This window comes from Ambystoma mexicanum, chromosome 3p (assembly GCF_040938575.1).
Source record: "Ambystoma mexicanum isolate Mex_15411 chromosome 3p, UKY_AmexF1_1, whole genome shotgun sequence".
NCBI lineage: Eukaryota > Metazoa > Chordata > Amphibia > Caudata > Ambystomatidae > Ambystoma > Ambystoma mexicanum.
In genome coordinates, this window is record NC_090925.1 from 567,749,596 (window position 1) to 567,765,985 (window position 16,390).

Genomic DNA, 16,390 nt, shown 5'->3' on the forward strand with positions numbered 1-16,390 from the left:
GCAATGTAACGCGTTGGGGACTTATCTGTGCGCATTAACATGTGAATGTTGATGCATCCAAGCTGCGTAAAGGTGCTAACAATTGTGATCCCCTATTCTCGGCTTCAAAGGCGCGTTAACACTTTTATTTATGGGTCCATAATCCCTTATAAGTGCCCGCTCTAAAACTGCATGAGGGGACTTTGGCAATGCACGAGTCGCCCTTTTCAATACACACACGAACGAACTTCGCTTAACACGCTCATTTTTAAAATATTGTAAAATGCTCTGTGCGTTATAAACTCAATATTATAATTATATGTGTTAAGTCCTGGGGGATATTTTATTGAAATGGCCGCAACCAAGAACGCGCGTTTAAAGCACTGAATATCCGCGATGGACACAATTTTCAACACACCTTTCACTTTTCAAATGTATGCTTTTGGCTTCATATATAAAACAAATCCCCCACAATTTAGAAACTCTCTAATAGGGTGTTAAGGGGAAGTCGGCGAGGAGAGTTTCTTGCGATCACACTCAATATATTTGTGTTCTTCTGTGGATTATGTTAACGTTTTGACCACTTCAAAAGTTTCATCTCTCCCTCTCTCTCCGCCCTCTTCTCTGTCATGCGTTACCACTCATGCGCATGCTTTAGTAAACAGTATACACATTTTCACCGTGTCGGCCCAGGCTCACGTGAACAGCTAATTGGCATCGTTCATGTTAAATGCTGCTCGCAAAATGTATAAACTCCACAATATACGGAATCGCCTTACTCTGTGCTGCCCATGAACGATAAGGTCGCCGTTACTTCTGATTATTAAAAGGACCTCGTGCACAAATATCACACAGCAGACAGGGTGCATATCTCTGCGCGCTGCCATTGCAGAACTAGGGCTAGCGCAGAAGCGGTGCAAAGGTGCAACTCGCCGGTCAGACCACTCGGCACACATCTCTGCGTGCTGTTATCGCAGAAGCGGTGCAAAGGTGCAACTCGCCCCTCAGATCGCACGGCACACATTTCTGCGAGCTCCCATTGCAGAAGCGGTGCAAAGGTGCAACTCACCGGTCAGATCACATCTCTGAAATGGGCCATTGCAGAAACGGCGCAAACCACCCTCAGATCACACAGTATATATCGATGAGATGTTCCACTGGAGAAGCGGTGCAAAGGTGCACATCGCCGGTCAGATCACACGGTACATATTTCTGAACTGTGCCATTGCAGAAGCGGTGCAAAGGAGCAACGCGCGGATCAGCACTGCATTCTCATGCAAGCCCACGTTAATTACTAATAAGGGGCACGCAGGTGTTTGTTAACTAATATAACAAGGGCGGTAATAACTGGATGCATGCTTGCATGGATGCCAAGCAAGGACCCCGAGCCTCCACACACCGATGCCAAATCTGTGCACAAGTGAACATCTGGAAATGCGTTCATCTCCCCGAGCCCACCCTCCGTTTGTCCGGGGTTCCCGGGAGACAGCATGAACCGGTCCGCAGTGAGCAATAAACTCCCTGGAAAGTGGAGCAGGCATCTGACAGCCTTCTCGCCATATGTGCATTTATTGTGGTACTCTGCACGACGCACACTTTGTCATACACCGGTGGCTTCACGTTTCCAAAAGTGTCCATCCGCCTGCTGCTGCGTACATTAAGCGGCTTCTAAAAATCAAATGTTGGGGATTTGCAAAAATAAGGGCGCCTACAGTGCAGTTTCCTCCTCTAGGAGCCGGCATCGTTGAGGTGTAGCGCCGAGAGCGGCGCGTCCAGGCACTGGAGCACTTTGCGATGCATCAGAAGTCGCACCGTATCGCGGGGCACCTGGAGGGAGACTGCGGCGGGGTTTCATTGGTCAGTGGTAAACAGAAGCGTGCAGGCCTTTAAGCAAAGGCTGGGGGACACGTGCTTCGTTTCTACCACGAACCCTCGTTTCTTCAGAATTGTTTGTAGCACCCCTACCAACTGTCAAACTTTGATGGAGGGGTCGGGGTTTAACGGTAAACGACGCTGGTCATTACAGGAGCCCGTGGACGGAGGTGCCCGGGCCCTGTTGGTGACATGCAAAACAGATGCTACTCGAGCACGCGGCTATTGTAAACACATTGCCGTGAGCGGCCGACATGCACAAGCAAACTTTCACACAGCACAACATATGCCAGCAAAGCACCAATACACCCCCTTGGCTTCCCGATGAAACGCCAGCGTGAGCACTGCGCACTTCCCGTTTGCAAACATGGCACAGGAGCATAGAACAGCCCCCAGGATCCGCGCGCAGTACTCACCCCTGCCTTAAGGAAAGACGTCCACGTTTTCTGCGCGAAGTGGCTGCAGCGTCTGTCTCGGCTGCCGCCCGGGTCACCAGGAAAACTCACAATAACAAAATAGGCGCAGACCCTGCTGCACGCAACGAGACGGGGGAGGAGGGAGGAGAGAGCCGCCGTGGGTTGCACAGCCGGAGTGTGGAGAAAAAAAAAACGGGACTTATTTCGGGTTCTTTTTTTTGAGTCCACGAATGTTGACAAATATAGGGCAGAGGTGGAGTCATGGAGGGGGAGGGTTGGCAGCGTGCGCTCCAGGTGTCAGAAGGTGGCTGCCGCCCGCGCTGCTGCTGCTGCAAGGAGGGGAGCCGGACCTGCAGGGCCCACTGATGAGGAGGAGGCGCTGGGCGGGAGTAATCTTCGCATATCGCGAGCGGGGCTCACCAAACCTGACCCAATGCTGGCGACTTAACCCTTCACGCACCCGAGAAGCCCCGAGGCTTGCACAGCCACTGGGGGAGGCTCTGCGAGGACAGTGGGATGGCCAGATTCCAGTCCCCTGTCACACACGCCCTCCCCTCTCTCTCACGTTAATGACACTTTTCTCTGACAGTTCCTGACCTAGAATAGAAAGTGGTTAAGCGCCGTTGACAGCTAGCAGGTGGCAGTGACTGTGAAATAAACCCAGAGAGACGAGGGCGAGGGCCCAAGAGGGGTAGTCGGAACCGAGGTTCTCGTGAAAAGAGAACCGCGGCGCAAATCGTAGCGCCTCGTGTGGTCATTAATGTCTGTTAATGGACTACTGTGGGGTTATCAGCCCTATCAAAGTCAGCGAGCGTAGCATAGAAAACGGCCAATGACCAGGCCGTTCGTGAGATCAAATGTTATGCTATGTTAGGCGTTGTTGGCGGTCTCCGGATGCCGCCGTCCGTGAGCCCCCCAACCCCCCGTGACACAGAGACACGGAGACAGCGTTGTTACCAGTGTGGGCTCCCCGGTGAATGTGATGTCACCGGGAACGCCCTGTTTATTTAACAGCGCACGCGACGGAGTGAACGTCACCCCGTCGCGTGCGTACCCTTAAAGGGCCAACGCCACACTCCTTTTCCATAACAACAAATTGGAAACAGGAGGGACTAACTATCACACGTTTATAAAGCACACAACTCGGTCAATTCCAAAACCCCCATTTATTCACAGCCACCCTGGATCCCCCGCGGGTACCTGTCACGGCCTGACCATTAGCCCCCGGTCAGCCTCCTGAGCTCAGTCCGTCACATAGTCTGTAAGACGGGCAGGTTTCCCACGCCCTGTTCTCAGGGGGTACCTCCTGCCACCGTCCCTGGCCGGTGTCTCTTGGCCGGGTCTGCCTGGAGCCGGAGAGTCCACGGCAGGGCTGTCACCCCCACCTTCATCCAAGGCACCCTCACCCTCTCGGTTGTAGGGGCTGTCCACTCTCTGGTCGCCGATTCTCCTGAAGAATGAAGCATTCCTTGTTACAGACGACGTCCCATCAGAAGCTGTTACCATAGAACCCTTGACCGCCACAACATCTAAAGGAGCGGGTTCATACGTGAGGGACAACTTTCCATGTGGGTGACGATTCCTCACCAACACCTCGTCTCCCAGCGCGATGTGTGGGGGCCTTAGGCCCCTCCGGATGTTTTCCATCTGCGTCCTGACTCGTCTGTCCTCCTCGACCTGTTCATTGTCAATGACGGCAGGGTCCCTGTCCCCAACCTCCGGTATCACGTCTCTCGGACATCTCTGAAAGAGAGCCTCCGCCGGGGCCACACCCGTTGATGAGTGAGGTGTGGTCCGATAGCCCCGCAGGAAGACGTACAGGGCCCTCTGCAAACACTCGCCCTTTCCATGGGCAATCCGAAACACTTTGTTGAGGGTGCGCATCATGCGCTCTGCCTCCCCGTTGGCCCGGGGCCACAGTGGGGTTACCCGCCGGTGTTGAATGCCATACTCCTTCATGAGCTCGGCAAAACTCTCGCCTTGGAACGGTGCCCCGTTGTCGGAGCATAGCACAGAGGGCAGGCCATGGGTGGCGAAAATCTTCTCCAGCACCACCACCACGTTCTCAAATGCGACAGACTCTATGAACTCGACCTCCGGGTATCGAGACCACTCGTCCACCACAACTAGGAAGTGAGTGCCTCTCGACGTGGACCCGGAGTCTGCGTGCACCACTTCCCATGGCCGGGTCCCTCTGGGCATCGCTTCAATAGATGGTTCCCGCTGGGCCGGTGCCGCAGCCTGGCACCACACGCACGACGCCACAAATGTTTCCACCTTCCGCTCGAGTTCCGGGAACCACACCTTCTGGCGGAGGCGAGCTTTGGTTTTGGGTGCCCCTTGGTGACCCTGGTTCGCCAACGCGATGACCTGTGACACTTTGGCCTGGGGCACCACGATCCTCTCACCCCTCAGTAGCAGCCCCGACTCTGAGAATGTCAGTTCTTCTCTCACTCTCCATAACTGCTCAAGGGCCCCTCTGGCTTCACATGTCCTGCGTTCCACGGCCTCCAGTACCGTCTTCCAGGTACCCTTCTGCATGGCTTCCTTCAGGATGGCGAAACATTCGTCGCCTTTGGACGCAACCTCGAGTTCTTCCACCTGCATGGAGTTTGGGGTGGCCGTCTCCACTACCAGACGGACATGTTCATCGGCCTCTTCCGCTGATGCAGACTCCTGCGAGTCCCTTCTTGGGTGACGAGATAGGTAATCTGCCGCGTTGTTAGCCCCTGGACGATATGTTAACGACACTCCATACTCGAGCAGGGCGCTCTATTCTCACTGGTGGACGGGATGATGAGCCCGCCATGATCGGCAGCAACGGCTTGTGGTCCGTGACCACAGTCACGGGGCGCCCCAGAATGTAGAGGCGAAAATGTCTGCAACCCCACAGCACCGCCAGGGCTTCCCTCTCGATCTGGGAGTACCTTTGCTCGGTGACGGAGAGCGCCTTACTGGCGTATGCTATGGGTCGGACTTCTTGGTCATTCCCCACTTGTGTAAGCACTGCCCCCAGTCCATATGGGCTGGCGTCCACCACGATCTCTGTCCGCAGACTCGGATCGAAGAACGCCATGGTGTCGTCCGCCGCCAAGGCGCCTCTCATGTCGTCGAATGCCGCCTGCTCAAGGGGGCCCCAGTGCCAGGTGGTGTCCTTCTTTGTGAGCGATCTCAACGGCTCTGAGCGGGACGCCAGGTTCCTGATGAAACGGCCACAGTAAGTGACCATGCCCAAGAAGCTCCTCACCTCTGCAACATTCTCAGGCGGACGCGCCTCCTTTATGTCCCTCACTTTGCGGGGGTCCGGCGACACCCCATCCGCCTTAAACACGAACCCAAAGAATTCGATCGTTGTTTTCAGAAATTCACACTTGTCCTTGTGCAGGGTGAGTCCCAGCGAACACAGGCGCTCAAAGGTCTTGGCCAGGCATGCCAGATGCTCCGTCTCAGACCTGGCATACACCAAGATGTCGTCGCTAATATTGAGAACTCCATCCAGGTCCGCTAGTGCCCCTCTTATGATGTTTTGGAAAACCTCCGCCGCAGAAGACACCCCAAAACTCAACCTCTTGTATCAGTAAAGGCCTCGATGAGTGGTAAAGGTTGTGATGTAGCGGGACCCGGGGTGCAGGACCACCTGATGATAGCCTGCTCTCAGATCCAGTTTGGAAAAGAACCTCGCCCCTTGCAGTTCGGCTATGATGTCATCGATGGTAGGGGTCAAATGTCGCTCCCTCTTTATGGCCTTGTTGGTGAGTCGCATGTCCACGCATATCCTCACCGCGTCCGGCTGTTTCGGCTTGCGCGCAATGACAATGGGCGACACCCACGGGGTGGGGCCCTCAACCTTTTCAATGATGTCCAGCCCCACCATATTGTCCAGTTCTCGATCTACCAAATCCCTGAGATGAAAGGGAACTCGCCGGTGCTTCAGCGCCACTGGTTGGATCGACTCATCGATGTGGAGCCGGACTGGCTCACCCACCAACTGTCCAATGCCTTCAAACAGGGAGCTGTGTTTGGCCAAGAGCACCTGAATGTCGTCTAAGTACACTGAGTATGCGAATGTGACGATGCCCAGCGCCTCAGCCGCAGCACAGCAAAGCAGGGTGTTGTCGCTCACCGGTGTGACATAGAATCTGGCCCGGATGTGTGAGTCCCCACATTGGACATCAGCCACGAACACGCCATCCAGAGGAAGGGGCTGATCGCCGCTGAAAGCGAATATGCGTGCTCTCGGTGCGGTCAGCGTGGGCCGGGCCTGCATGGTATTTTAGTGCTGTCTGGCCATCACATTCACGGACGCACCGGTGTCCACTAGCATCGGTACAGAGTCTCCATTGACAAACACGTTGCACCTGGGCTGTCTCTTAGAGCGGGATTTCAGCATGCTCACACTGGACACGAAGAAGACGTTTTCCTCATCCTCTTCTTCCTCCTCCCCTTCCTGAGGGGCCTCTTCGTCACCCTGGTCCACCTGAGCGACGTTGGACGCCCTTTGGGGTCGGAAGAAACCGGCTCGGACAGGTCCTCTTGGCACTACCTTGGGAGCTGCAGATCTGCACATTCTGGCAAAATGGTCCGCGCCTCCGCACCTACCGCACTTAACCCCAGTCGCGGGGCACTCAGCTGGGTGTGGGAGATCGTACCCACACTTTGGGCACGAGGAAGTCGTCCCAGGCGGGCGCGGGTTCTGAATGTTCATGGGGCGCCTCGCTCCACGGCCTCTTCCGACCGCGCAGATTTCCTCCACCTTGCCTGGGCGGGCACCAGCTTCCATTCTGGTCGCCCGCAACTCCGACACTTCGTGGCACCTTCCCAGTTCTAGGATGCGAGGAAGGGTGATGCCAGGCTCGCGCAAAATCTGGCGCCTCAGTTTCCCAGAGACACACCCCTGAATGAGTTGGTTGCGAATCATAACTTCAGGGTCATTCCACGCACATGGCGCCGCCAGTCTCCGCAGCCGTCCATAGAACACATCCCGAGTCTCATCATCCTTCTGTCGGGCCGTTCCCATGAGAAAACGTTCATAATCTGCATTGGCCATTGGCAGAAAATGATTATGGAGTGCATCCTTTGCCGCCGCAAACGACCCATCCGCCGGCTGAAGGGACAGAAATATCTCGTGCACTGCTGGGCCAGCAGAGTACAGAAGAGTGGCCAGCCTGCTGTCGTCGCTTGTCTCCATAGTGGCCCTGAAGTACATCTCCAGCCTATCCATCCACATCTTCCACCTCTGTCCCAGGCTTGATGGAGAACCCGAGGTATCAAACTCAGGCATTGGCTGTAGGGACCCAGGTGGTTTCAACAGGGGAGCAGGCGGAGGCGCAGCAGCAGCAGCAGCCGCAGCTTGACTCATGGTGGAAAGCGCACAGGCACCCCAGAAGATCTAAGTGATGGGGCCGCAACTCACCACCAGCAGTCAGCCTCTATAGATGGTTTGACTTCTGCCTCTCACCAGGCGCACTCCTCGCAGATGTATTGCTCCAGCCAGCATGCAGACACTGAGGTGTCCAAGAATTGAGCAGGGGGAAAGGCTCCTTCAGCAGGCTTACCATAGAGTCTTGCCCATCTACTCGGTGAAAAACAGTGCAAATGTCGATGAATCAGTCCGAAATTGACACGTGTTGTCTCCAGCGACTATCCGCCGCTGAAGTATCCAAAAATTATGTCCGGATGGCTCACCGGCGCTCCGTTATGAAGCCGTGAGTCTCCGAGGCCTATTCATCAAAATGGCCGCCGGCCGCGTGTTTCTCTCCCTTCTCCGCGGTCAGAAATCGCTGGAGCGCTCACATCGGATCATCTACGCTCCCAGCTGATTGCTCCGCCTGTTCCAGGGAGTGATCCCGGCACTCGTCGCCACTGTTGGCGGTCTCCGGATGCCGCCGTCCGTGAGCCCCCCACCCCCCGTGACACAGAGACACGGAGACAGCGTTGTTACCAGTGTGGGCTCCCCGGTGAATGTGATGTCACCGGGAACGCCCTGTTTATTTAACAGCGCACGCGACGGAGTGAACGTCACCCTGTCGCGTGCGTACCCTTAAAGGGCCAACGCCACAGGCGTTATGTATAGCTCAACTTCGTAAATCTTCCAGCCTTCTTGGCAGTGTCACAAACCGTATATGCATATAGTGCATTTTATTTAGTGTTTTTTCCCTTTTGGAGTAGAAGACTACTCTGCGACCTGCTGTCTGTAAAAATACAGTCTAGAGAAATAGGACGTGTTACATTTAAGTGACTATACACTAAGTTGCACTATGTATTACAGAAAACATGACACGCGTGGTAATGCAGCAAATACCAATATGTTATTTATTTGCATTATAAAGCAGCCACACTGCCCCAGGGCATCGAGGAGCTGTTGCAGGAATTGTTGGGTGTCCTGACCCACGTTTGAGCTATCATGCTGCAACATTTGGTGCTGTGGGCTTAGAAAATCCAAGATGGCTAAAAAACCCACATGTGCGCCCGAATCCAGGAGAACCACGCAGTTTGCGCACACCAAAATGGTTGCCTAACTTGCCACCCACCAGTGCGAGCAGGATGGGCCGGGGTGCCATGAGTGAAATGTGTGCCAAAGGAATAACCACACTTTAAAATCACCTTTTGTTTCCCTGAATGCCAGCTCAAAATGCCTATTTCAAACATTGCAACATATCCAAAAATCTCACTGAACACCAGCAGACATCTGGCAGAATGAAGTATGTGTGCATACAAAATCTGGGAAGTTGAAGAGCCCCAAAACAATGATCATAACAAGACTGGCTGAGCTCTGCAGGTCTGCAGCAGCCTAACTGAAACTGGATTTAAAACTACCAAAAATCAAAAATGATTAAATTAACTGAGTGACCTACTTTTTAGTGTCACATAGTTTGTCACTGTTGAAATGTCATAGTTTAGAACTTAGAATCAGTGTTTTAGCTGCATGTGTAAACATTGTATGTTTGATTTAAACTGGGAACAAAAAGTGACATGTTAGCTAAATTCTGACTTAAAGGAACTGAATTCTGCCTGACAACTTCCCCCAACTGGAGTGAAACTGGATCCACAGCAGTTCCCAGGCCTAGCTGCCTTCTGCTGCCCACACTAAAAGGATATGCCATCTCTCTGATAATTGGATTAGGGGTGGAGCACCTACAGACTGCAGGAGGTTGAACAAAGCCCTTCCTTGACTCAGGCAGATGGTTTATTGGGGGGGCCGTAAAATAGCTTCCTCTTGGCAGAAGCTGGGAGGGGCAGGGTCTCTGAGCTTGGCAGAAACTGGATAAACTGGTTTCCACACCATGTGACCTGAAAAGACACACCCCTGTTGGCCAGAATATGATTCTAAGAAAGATGTATAACTCACAGTGCGGACTTGTCAAAATTATTTAAATGATACCATAATTCTTGTGAATTTTTTGTGCACGTTTTAAGACGCGTTGGGAAACTGTGCCATGTCCTGAGGCAAAACCCCGCTATTTATTGATATTGTAGACACTGCATTTAAGCTAGTGACCTGGAAAGTTACTGAGATATGTGTGGGAGGGAGGTGTATATGTGTATAAATCTGGAGAAAAATCCGATGTTGCAAAACCCACTAAAAAGCACAAAATGTTGCCATTTCTGGATGCAAGCCCCCAGGAAGACCAGAGTTTGAACAGAGTATACCTCATGTGATATGTGATGGGTGCATGTAATTTTAAACAAATGTGTATCTGTGCAAATATGTCTTTAGGTCAAATATAGATTTGTGTGTAATTTGACAGGGGAGTGTCCTTTCTGCAGGCCATTAAATGACATCACTATGACACACATTTCCTTTCCCCAATCCAAGCAGTGCGGAAAGCTTGACCAATGACCAGTTGAGAGAGGGGCCGGCTTAGTGATGCTGCACACACACCCACTTTCAAAAGACATAAAAAGAGCCACTGGAAGCTAGAGAGGACATTCAAATCCAGTTGCAGCAACGCGCTCTGCCGGACCACACAACATCCAGAAGATACCAGATCCAACACTTAGATTTTAAAACTCCAAAGAACTTGATTCAGAACTCAAAGCAAGGGCCTAAACCCACAAACTGAGAACTCTTCTCAGCAGGCCTCAGCATCCAGCAAACCTAACAGCGATAGCAGCATCCAGGAGCCGTGCAGATCAGCGCTGTGTCCAGAGAAAGCTGCGCAGAAAGATCCAGGAGCTCTGCACAGACGCTGTACCCAGAGATCCAGGAGCCGGGCCAGGAGCAGTGTCAGACCAGACCAGCAGAGCAGAGACCAGACACTGTGCGCAGAGACCGTCCGGGGCGAAACCAGAACCGAAGCCATCTTGACCCGATCCGTGAGACCTAGACCTTCCAAATACATTGTGAGTACAGCTAGGACGGTGTGAAACCAAATCTCTTAGTTTCCAGTGATATAATTCAATTTATTTAATCTAAGTAGAACTTCCTCCTAACTGTCACTTGTCAATTCTGCAGCCGCATAGCTGTCACCTGTCATTTTTAAAAGCTGTCACCTGTCAATTTGAGTTACTTTAAATTTGAAAAACGACCTTTACAAAATCGTTCATATCTTTGGAACCGTTTGGGCTAGAAACTTGGTTTAACTTTCCTCTGAAAGCTTAGAATCTTAGCTTTTCAACGACTTGCTACTCCTTATACTTTTGCCGTAATCGTGATTTACGCATTCGCGAATTTTGCAGCGATTCGCGATTTGGTTAAAAATCCAGCCACGTGTGAAAACAGCAGCTTCCTTGCTTTCCTTTGCCAAAAATTCGTTTAACCTGCTAGTTACTCCTAGAGCATTGTTAAAGGGAGCCTTCGCTCATCCCAAGTATCTTTCACTCACCCTGAGCCTCCTAAAGGGAATTAAAACCATTTTGAGCATATTCCTCACTTCATTGCCAGCACATATAAAAGCATTTTGGGCCTGTGTTTCAACTTCTATCCGTAGTCTAAGCTTGCTGGGGTGAACTGAATTACATTTGATTGCATGTCTGAGAACTGTGTGCTACTCTTCATTTCCTTACATTGCATAAGTGGGGGAGTGGATTGCCAGAGAAAAGTGATTACATTGTTTTGTTGAAATCATATTGAGTATTTTCTGTACTGCATTTTCATTCAACATTGCATCCATCTGAACTTATATAAAGCATTCTCTACCACCTTATTCTTCTGTTCCTATTCACAAGTGTGCTACCTCATCCTTATACTACTCCTGGGTAACCAAATCAGTTTACTAGTAGGACATTATTCACTGTTGATCACTGCTCATGTTTTAAGTGTGATATTAAGTATTAATTCATTATAAAAGTGTGATATATATATATATATATATATATACAGTTAATTGTTTTTTCAAATAAACCTTTTAAACTTGCAAAACAGAACTACTTCTTGGCTCAGTAGGGTCAGGGGGATTCTAAGAGAGGGGTGTTATATAGGGGTAGTCATCCAGAACTCATGAACTGGACATAAAGATATATTAATAAGGGTTTCCATTCAGTATCCCAGACTAGGCATTGACTTAGCTGTAGTGTTGAATTGAATCCTCTTACAGAATGTGTCGTAGTTTCGTGTTTATAATGCCCTTAATACCCAGAGGTTTCTAAGCGCGGACCCGGGGATCGAACCTGTGTTGCTTAGTGTCGTCTTGTTGCCAAGGCAAGCAAGTTGCAGTTGGGTTAGCCTTTAGGGTTAATTAGTGAAGTGAAACAATGACAATTTTTAGCGTGTCTTTAAAAAAAGTAAAGGTAGGAATTAATTTGGAGGATAGGATGTCCATTGGCGGTGACGTCATGGGAACAGACGAGACGTGAACTGATCCATGTATCTGTTTCTCTGGCTGGTTCACGCAAAGTGGTCATATGCCCGGTAGTTATTGACCGCAGTTACACAATCTTGATCGACTGAGCAAGCCAGTGCGCGTGCACACTATGCGCCGATGACGACAAATTTCCACAGATGTGCCTTTTATTTGTTTACACCACTATGATGGATTTTCCCACTTCATTGCCAGCCACCGCGTACCCACCTATAACTCTAACAATCTATTATTACAGTCACGTGGTTGACACTAACAGCCACATTTAAATTTCGGCACATGGGCTGTAAAAAGTGTGCACATTAAAACCAAATGCCATTAATGTGAAGCCCGGCCGCGTAAAGGGCGACTGCTGTGACTACTTCTGTTTGGCTGTGGTGCTGTTGGACTATTCCCTCCTGAATCCAATTACATTTCATCACAGCGTGTTCCCCTCACGCCCCTTGCTCTGTGTAAGGCCGGCTGTTTGCGAGAGAGAGAACCGCTGCAACGCTGCAACGCGGGTTGAAGCCCCGCCCACTTTTGAGCTCCGCCCATTCCAGGAAGTGAGGATTCAAAACAGGAGCCCAGCAACCCTTCCGGCGTGAAGCCCGGCCGCGTAAAGGGCGACTGCTGTGACTCCTGCTGTTTGGCTGTGCTGCTGTTGGACTATTCCCTCCTGAATCCAATTACATTTCATCACAGCGTGTTCCCCTCGTGCCCCTTGCTCTGTGTAAGGGCGGCTGTTCAGGATGGAGAGAACCGCTGCAATGCTGCAACGCGGGTTGAAGCCCCGACCTACTTTTGAGCTCCGCTCATTCCAGCAAGTGAGGATTCAAAACAGGAGCCCAGCAACCCTTGCGGCGTGAAGCCTGGCCGCGTAAACAGCGACTGCTGTGACTCCTGCTGTTTGGCTGTGCTGCTGTTGGACTATTCCCTCCTGAATCCAATTACATTTCATCACAGCGTGTTCCCCTCGCGCCCCTTGCTCTGTGTAAGGCCGGCTGTTCGTGAGAGAGAGAACCGCTGCAACGCGGTTTGAAGCCCCGCCCACTTTTGAGCTACGCCCATTCCAGGAAGTGAGGATTCAAAACAGGAGCCCAGCAACCCTTGCGGCGTGAAGCCCGGCCGCGTAAAGGGCGACTGCTGCTTGGCTGTTTGCTGCTTTTCTGCCGTCTGCCAGCTGTAGGGCTCTTCTGAGGAGCTGTGTCACCTCAATTGACAAATTGTCAAGGAGCAGAGTCCCAGTCCGCTCCCTTGCTCTCCCCGTTTGATTGTGCACCTTTTGGCAGCGGCGACGTAAACAATGACCCTACTGGCAGACGGCCCACTAAACCGTAAAAAATCTTCACTGCAAAGGCGCTCGACAAACCCTTGGTCCAGGATGAAAGCTGTCGCCGGGGCTAAGGTAAGCAAAACTACTGGTCGCGCGCTTATGTCTGCAAATAGCTCATTAACACCAACAAGCCCAATAACAACAGGGGGCACCAGTTCTCTAACGCCCCCAGCATCGTCGTCCCTCGACGAGCGATGCGTGCCAGCCTATGACTCAAATCCATCTGTGCTGCCTATTGTTTCTCGGAAGCCCCAGCAGCCCAGTTGGACAACTCTCGCTCACTAGGCATCCCTGCTATCAATCTCAAATGCAATCCAGCTTCTAACTGTAAGAGGATTCAATTCAACACTACAACTAAGTCAATGCCTAGTCTGGGATACTGAATGGAAACCCTTATTAATATATCTTTATGTCCAGTTCATGCGTTCTGGATGACTACCCCTATATAACACCCCTCTCTTGGAATCCCCCTGACCCCACTGAGCCAAGAAGTAGTTCTGTTTTGCAAGTTTAAAGGTTTATTTGATAATTTAAACAATATATATATATATCACACTTTATAATAAATTAATAATTGAATATCACACTGAATCTGAGCAGTAATCAATAATGGATAGTCTGGCACTAGCACACTTGTGAATAGGAACAGAAGAATAAGGTGGCAGAGAATGCTTTATATAAGTTCAGATGGATGTAATGTTGAATGAAATGCAATACAGAAAATACTCAATATGATTTCAACAAAACAATGTAATCACTTTTCTCTGGCAATCCCCTCTCCCCTTTTATGCAATGCAAGGAAATGGAAGGAAAGCACACAGTTCTCAGAAATGCAATCAAATGTAATTCAGTTCACCCCAGCAAGCTTAGACTACAGAAGTTGGAAACACAGGCCCAAAATGCTTTTATAAATGCTGGCAATGAAGTGAAAAATATGCTAAAATGCTTTTAATTCCCTCTAGAGGTTCCGGGTGAGTGGTATCTAGTTAATATTAGTCCCGGCTCACTCTAGCAATGATTCAGGGATGGTTCTTAAGAGGCAAACAAATTTTTAGCAAGGAAACTGCTGTTTTCACACGTAGAGAAATTTGCAAATCGCGGTAAATTCGCAAGTGCGTTGTCCGCGATTGCGGCAAAAGTGTATGGAATAGGAATGCGGTTCTAGGTTCGTTGAAAAGCCAAGATTCTGAGCTTTCAGAGGAAAGTTACTGCAAGTCTCTAAGACAAACGGTTACGGAGTTATGAACGATTTTGTGAAGGTTGTTTTTCGGATTTGAAATTTTAAAGTTCAAAGTGACAAGTGACAGCTAGCAGCTAGAAAATGACAGGTGACAGCTTTTAGGCAGTTCTACTTAGATTAAAATAGATTGAATTATATTATTTTAACTAAGAGATTGGTTCTGCACAGTTCCGCTAGGTACTCACAATATCTTTAGAAATAGAATGGGCCTCGCCACGGATCTGGTCAGGTTTTAGACTGGACTCTGGTCTGGTCTCGGCACTTCACAGTGATCTGGGTCAGCTCTCTGGTTCTGCTAACAGTGGTCTGGGTCAGCTCTGCTCTCTCTGGATCTTTCTGCACAGCTTTCCCTGGAGATTGATGGATTTGAAGTCTGGATCTCTGGATGTGGTATGGTCCGGCAGAGCGCGTTGCAGCAAATGGAATTGAATGTCCCTATCTGTCCTGACTGTCTGCTTTTATGTGTTTTGAAAATGGGTGTGTGTGCAGCATCACTAGGCTCTACCCCTCTCCACTTGTCATTGGCCACTTCATCCTCTTCCCCTTGATTGGGGGAATGAAATGAAGTGTCATCATGATGAGGTCTGTTTATGGTACAGAGAACCCACCCCTGTCAAATTACACACAATGGGCCTCATTACAACCTTGGTGCTAAGTGCACCAACTTTACCACCATGGTGTAAACTCTGTTTACACCATGGTGGATGGCGGATTTACCGCCCCATTCCAAGGTGAGTGGGGCGGTAAATCCCCATTTCCCATTTTCCCTTCCCCATTCCCATTTTTGCCCCATAGGGCATAATGGGAGTGGGGAAGGCGCTAATTACGCCGCCGTAAATTACGGCGGCGTAATTAGCACCATGGCAGGTTAGCGCCATGGATTTTAACGCCTGCTAAAAGCAGGTGTTAAAATCAGAATCAGGCGTTAAGGGTTAACGGTGGCGTTAACCCTTAACGCCTGAGTTGTAATGAGGCCCAATCTATATTTTGACCCAAAAGACATATTTGCACAGGTACACATTTGTTTAAAATTACATGCACCCATCACATATCACAGGAGGTATACCCTGTCCAAATCTGCTCTTCCTGGGAGCTTGCATTCAGAAATGGCAACATATTTCACTTTTTGGTCAGGTTACCAATATCAGATTCTTACTGAAATTTACCCAAATGTGTGCAAGGCATGCAGGCATTAATTGATGAAGTATCAGACTTTTAACATGCATACATTTTAAGTAATACCCTCTTAACTGCTAGTTTGCCCCCAGATCATGCCACCGGTTCTAAAAACCTCTTAAAATGTGGGCAGAAAAATCACAAGAATTATGGTATCATTTAAATAATTATGACAAGTCCGTACTATGAGTTATTCATCTTTTTCTAAAACCATATTCTGGCTACAGGGGTGTGGTTTCCCCCCAGCACAAGGTTGAATTTCTGGTTTTTCCAGTTCTGCCAAGCCAGCTTGCTCTCACAGGCAGTGCTCCTCCCCTTTCCTTCCAGGAGGAAGCCACTTTTTATGGCCCCCATAATAAAACATTTGCCTGAGTCAGGACAGGGCTTTGTTCAAGCTGTTCTGCAGAGCCCAGGTAATTCATTCAGGGAATTGTCATATCCCTTTTGGTGGGAGCAGCAAAAGGGCAGCTAGGCCTGGGAACACACCTGTTGTGCAAGTCTCATCTCCTGTCGGGGGTAGCTGGTGGGCAGAATTCAGTTCCTTAAGTCAGGCCCCAGCTAATGTCACTTTTAGTTACCCAGTTTTCTGCAT

At 50.1% G+C, this 16,390-nt stretch overlaps 1 protein-coding gene across 1 annotated transcript in view; it reads right to left on the minus strand.

The window, feature by feature from the left end:
* The window catches only part of EYA2 (EYA transcriptional coactivator and phosphatase 2), a 319,923-nt gene extending 317,231 nt beyond the window's left edge, over positions 1-2,692 (minus strand). The window contains exon 1 of the mRNA XM_069651298.1: positions 2,268-2,692. The gene's annotated coding sequence lies outside the window, so the exon portion shown is untranslated. The remainder of the gene's footprint in view (positions 1-2,267) is intronic.
* Positions 2,693-16,390: the final 13,698 nt, after the last annotated feature.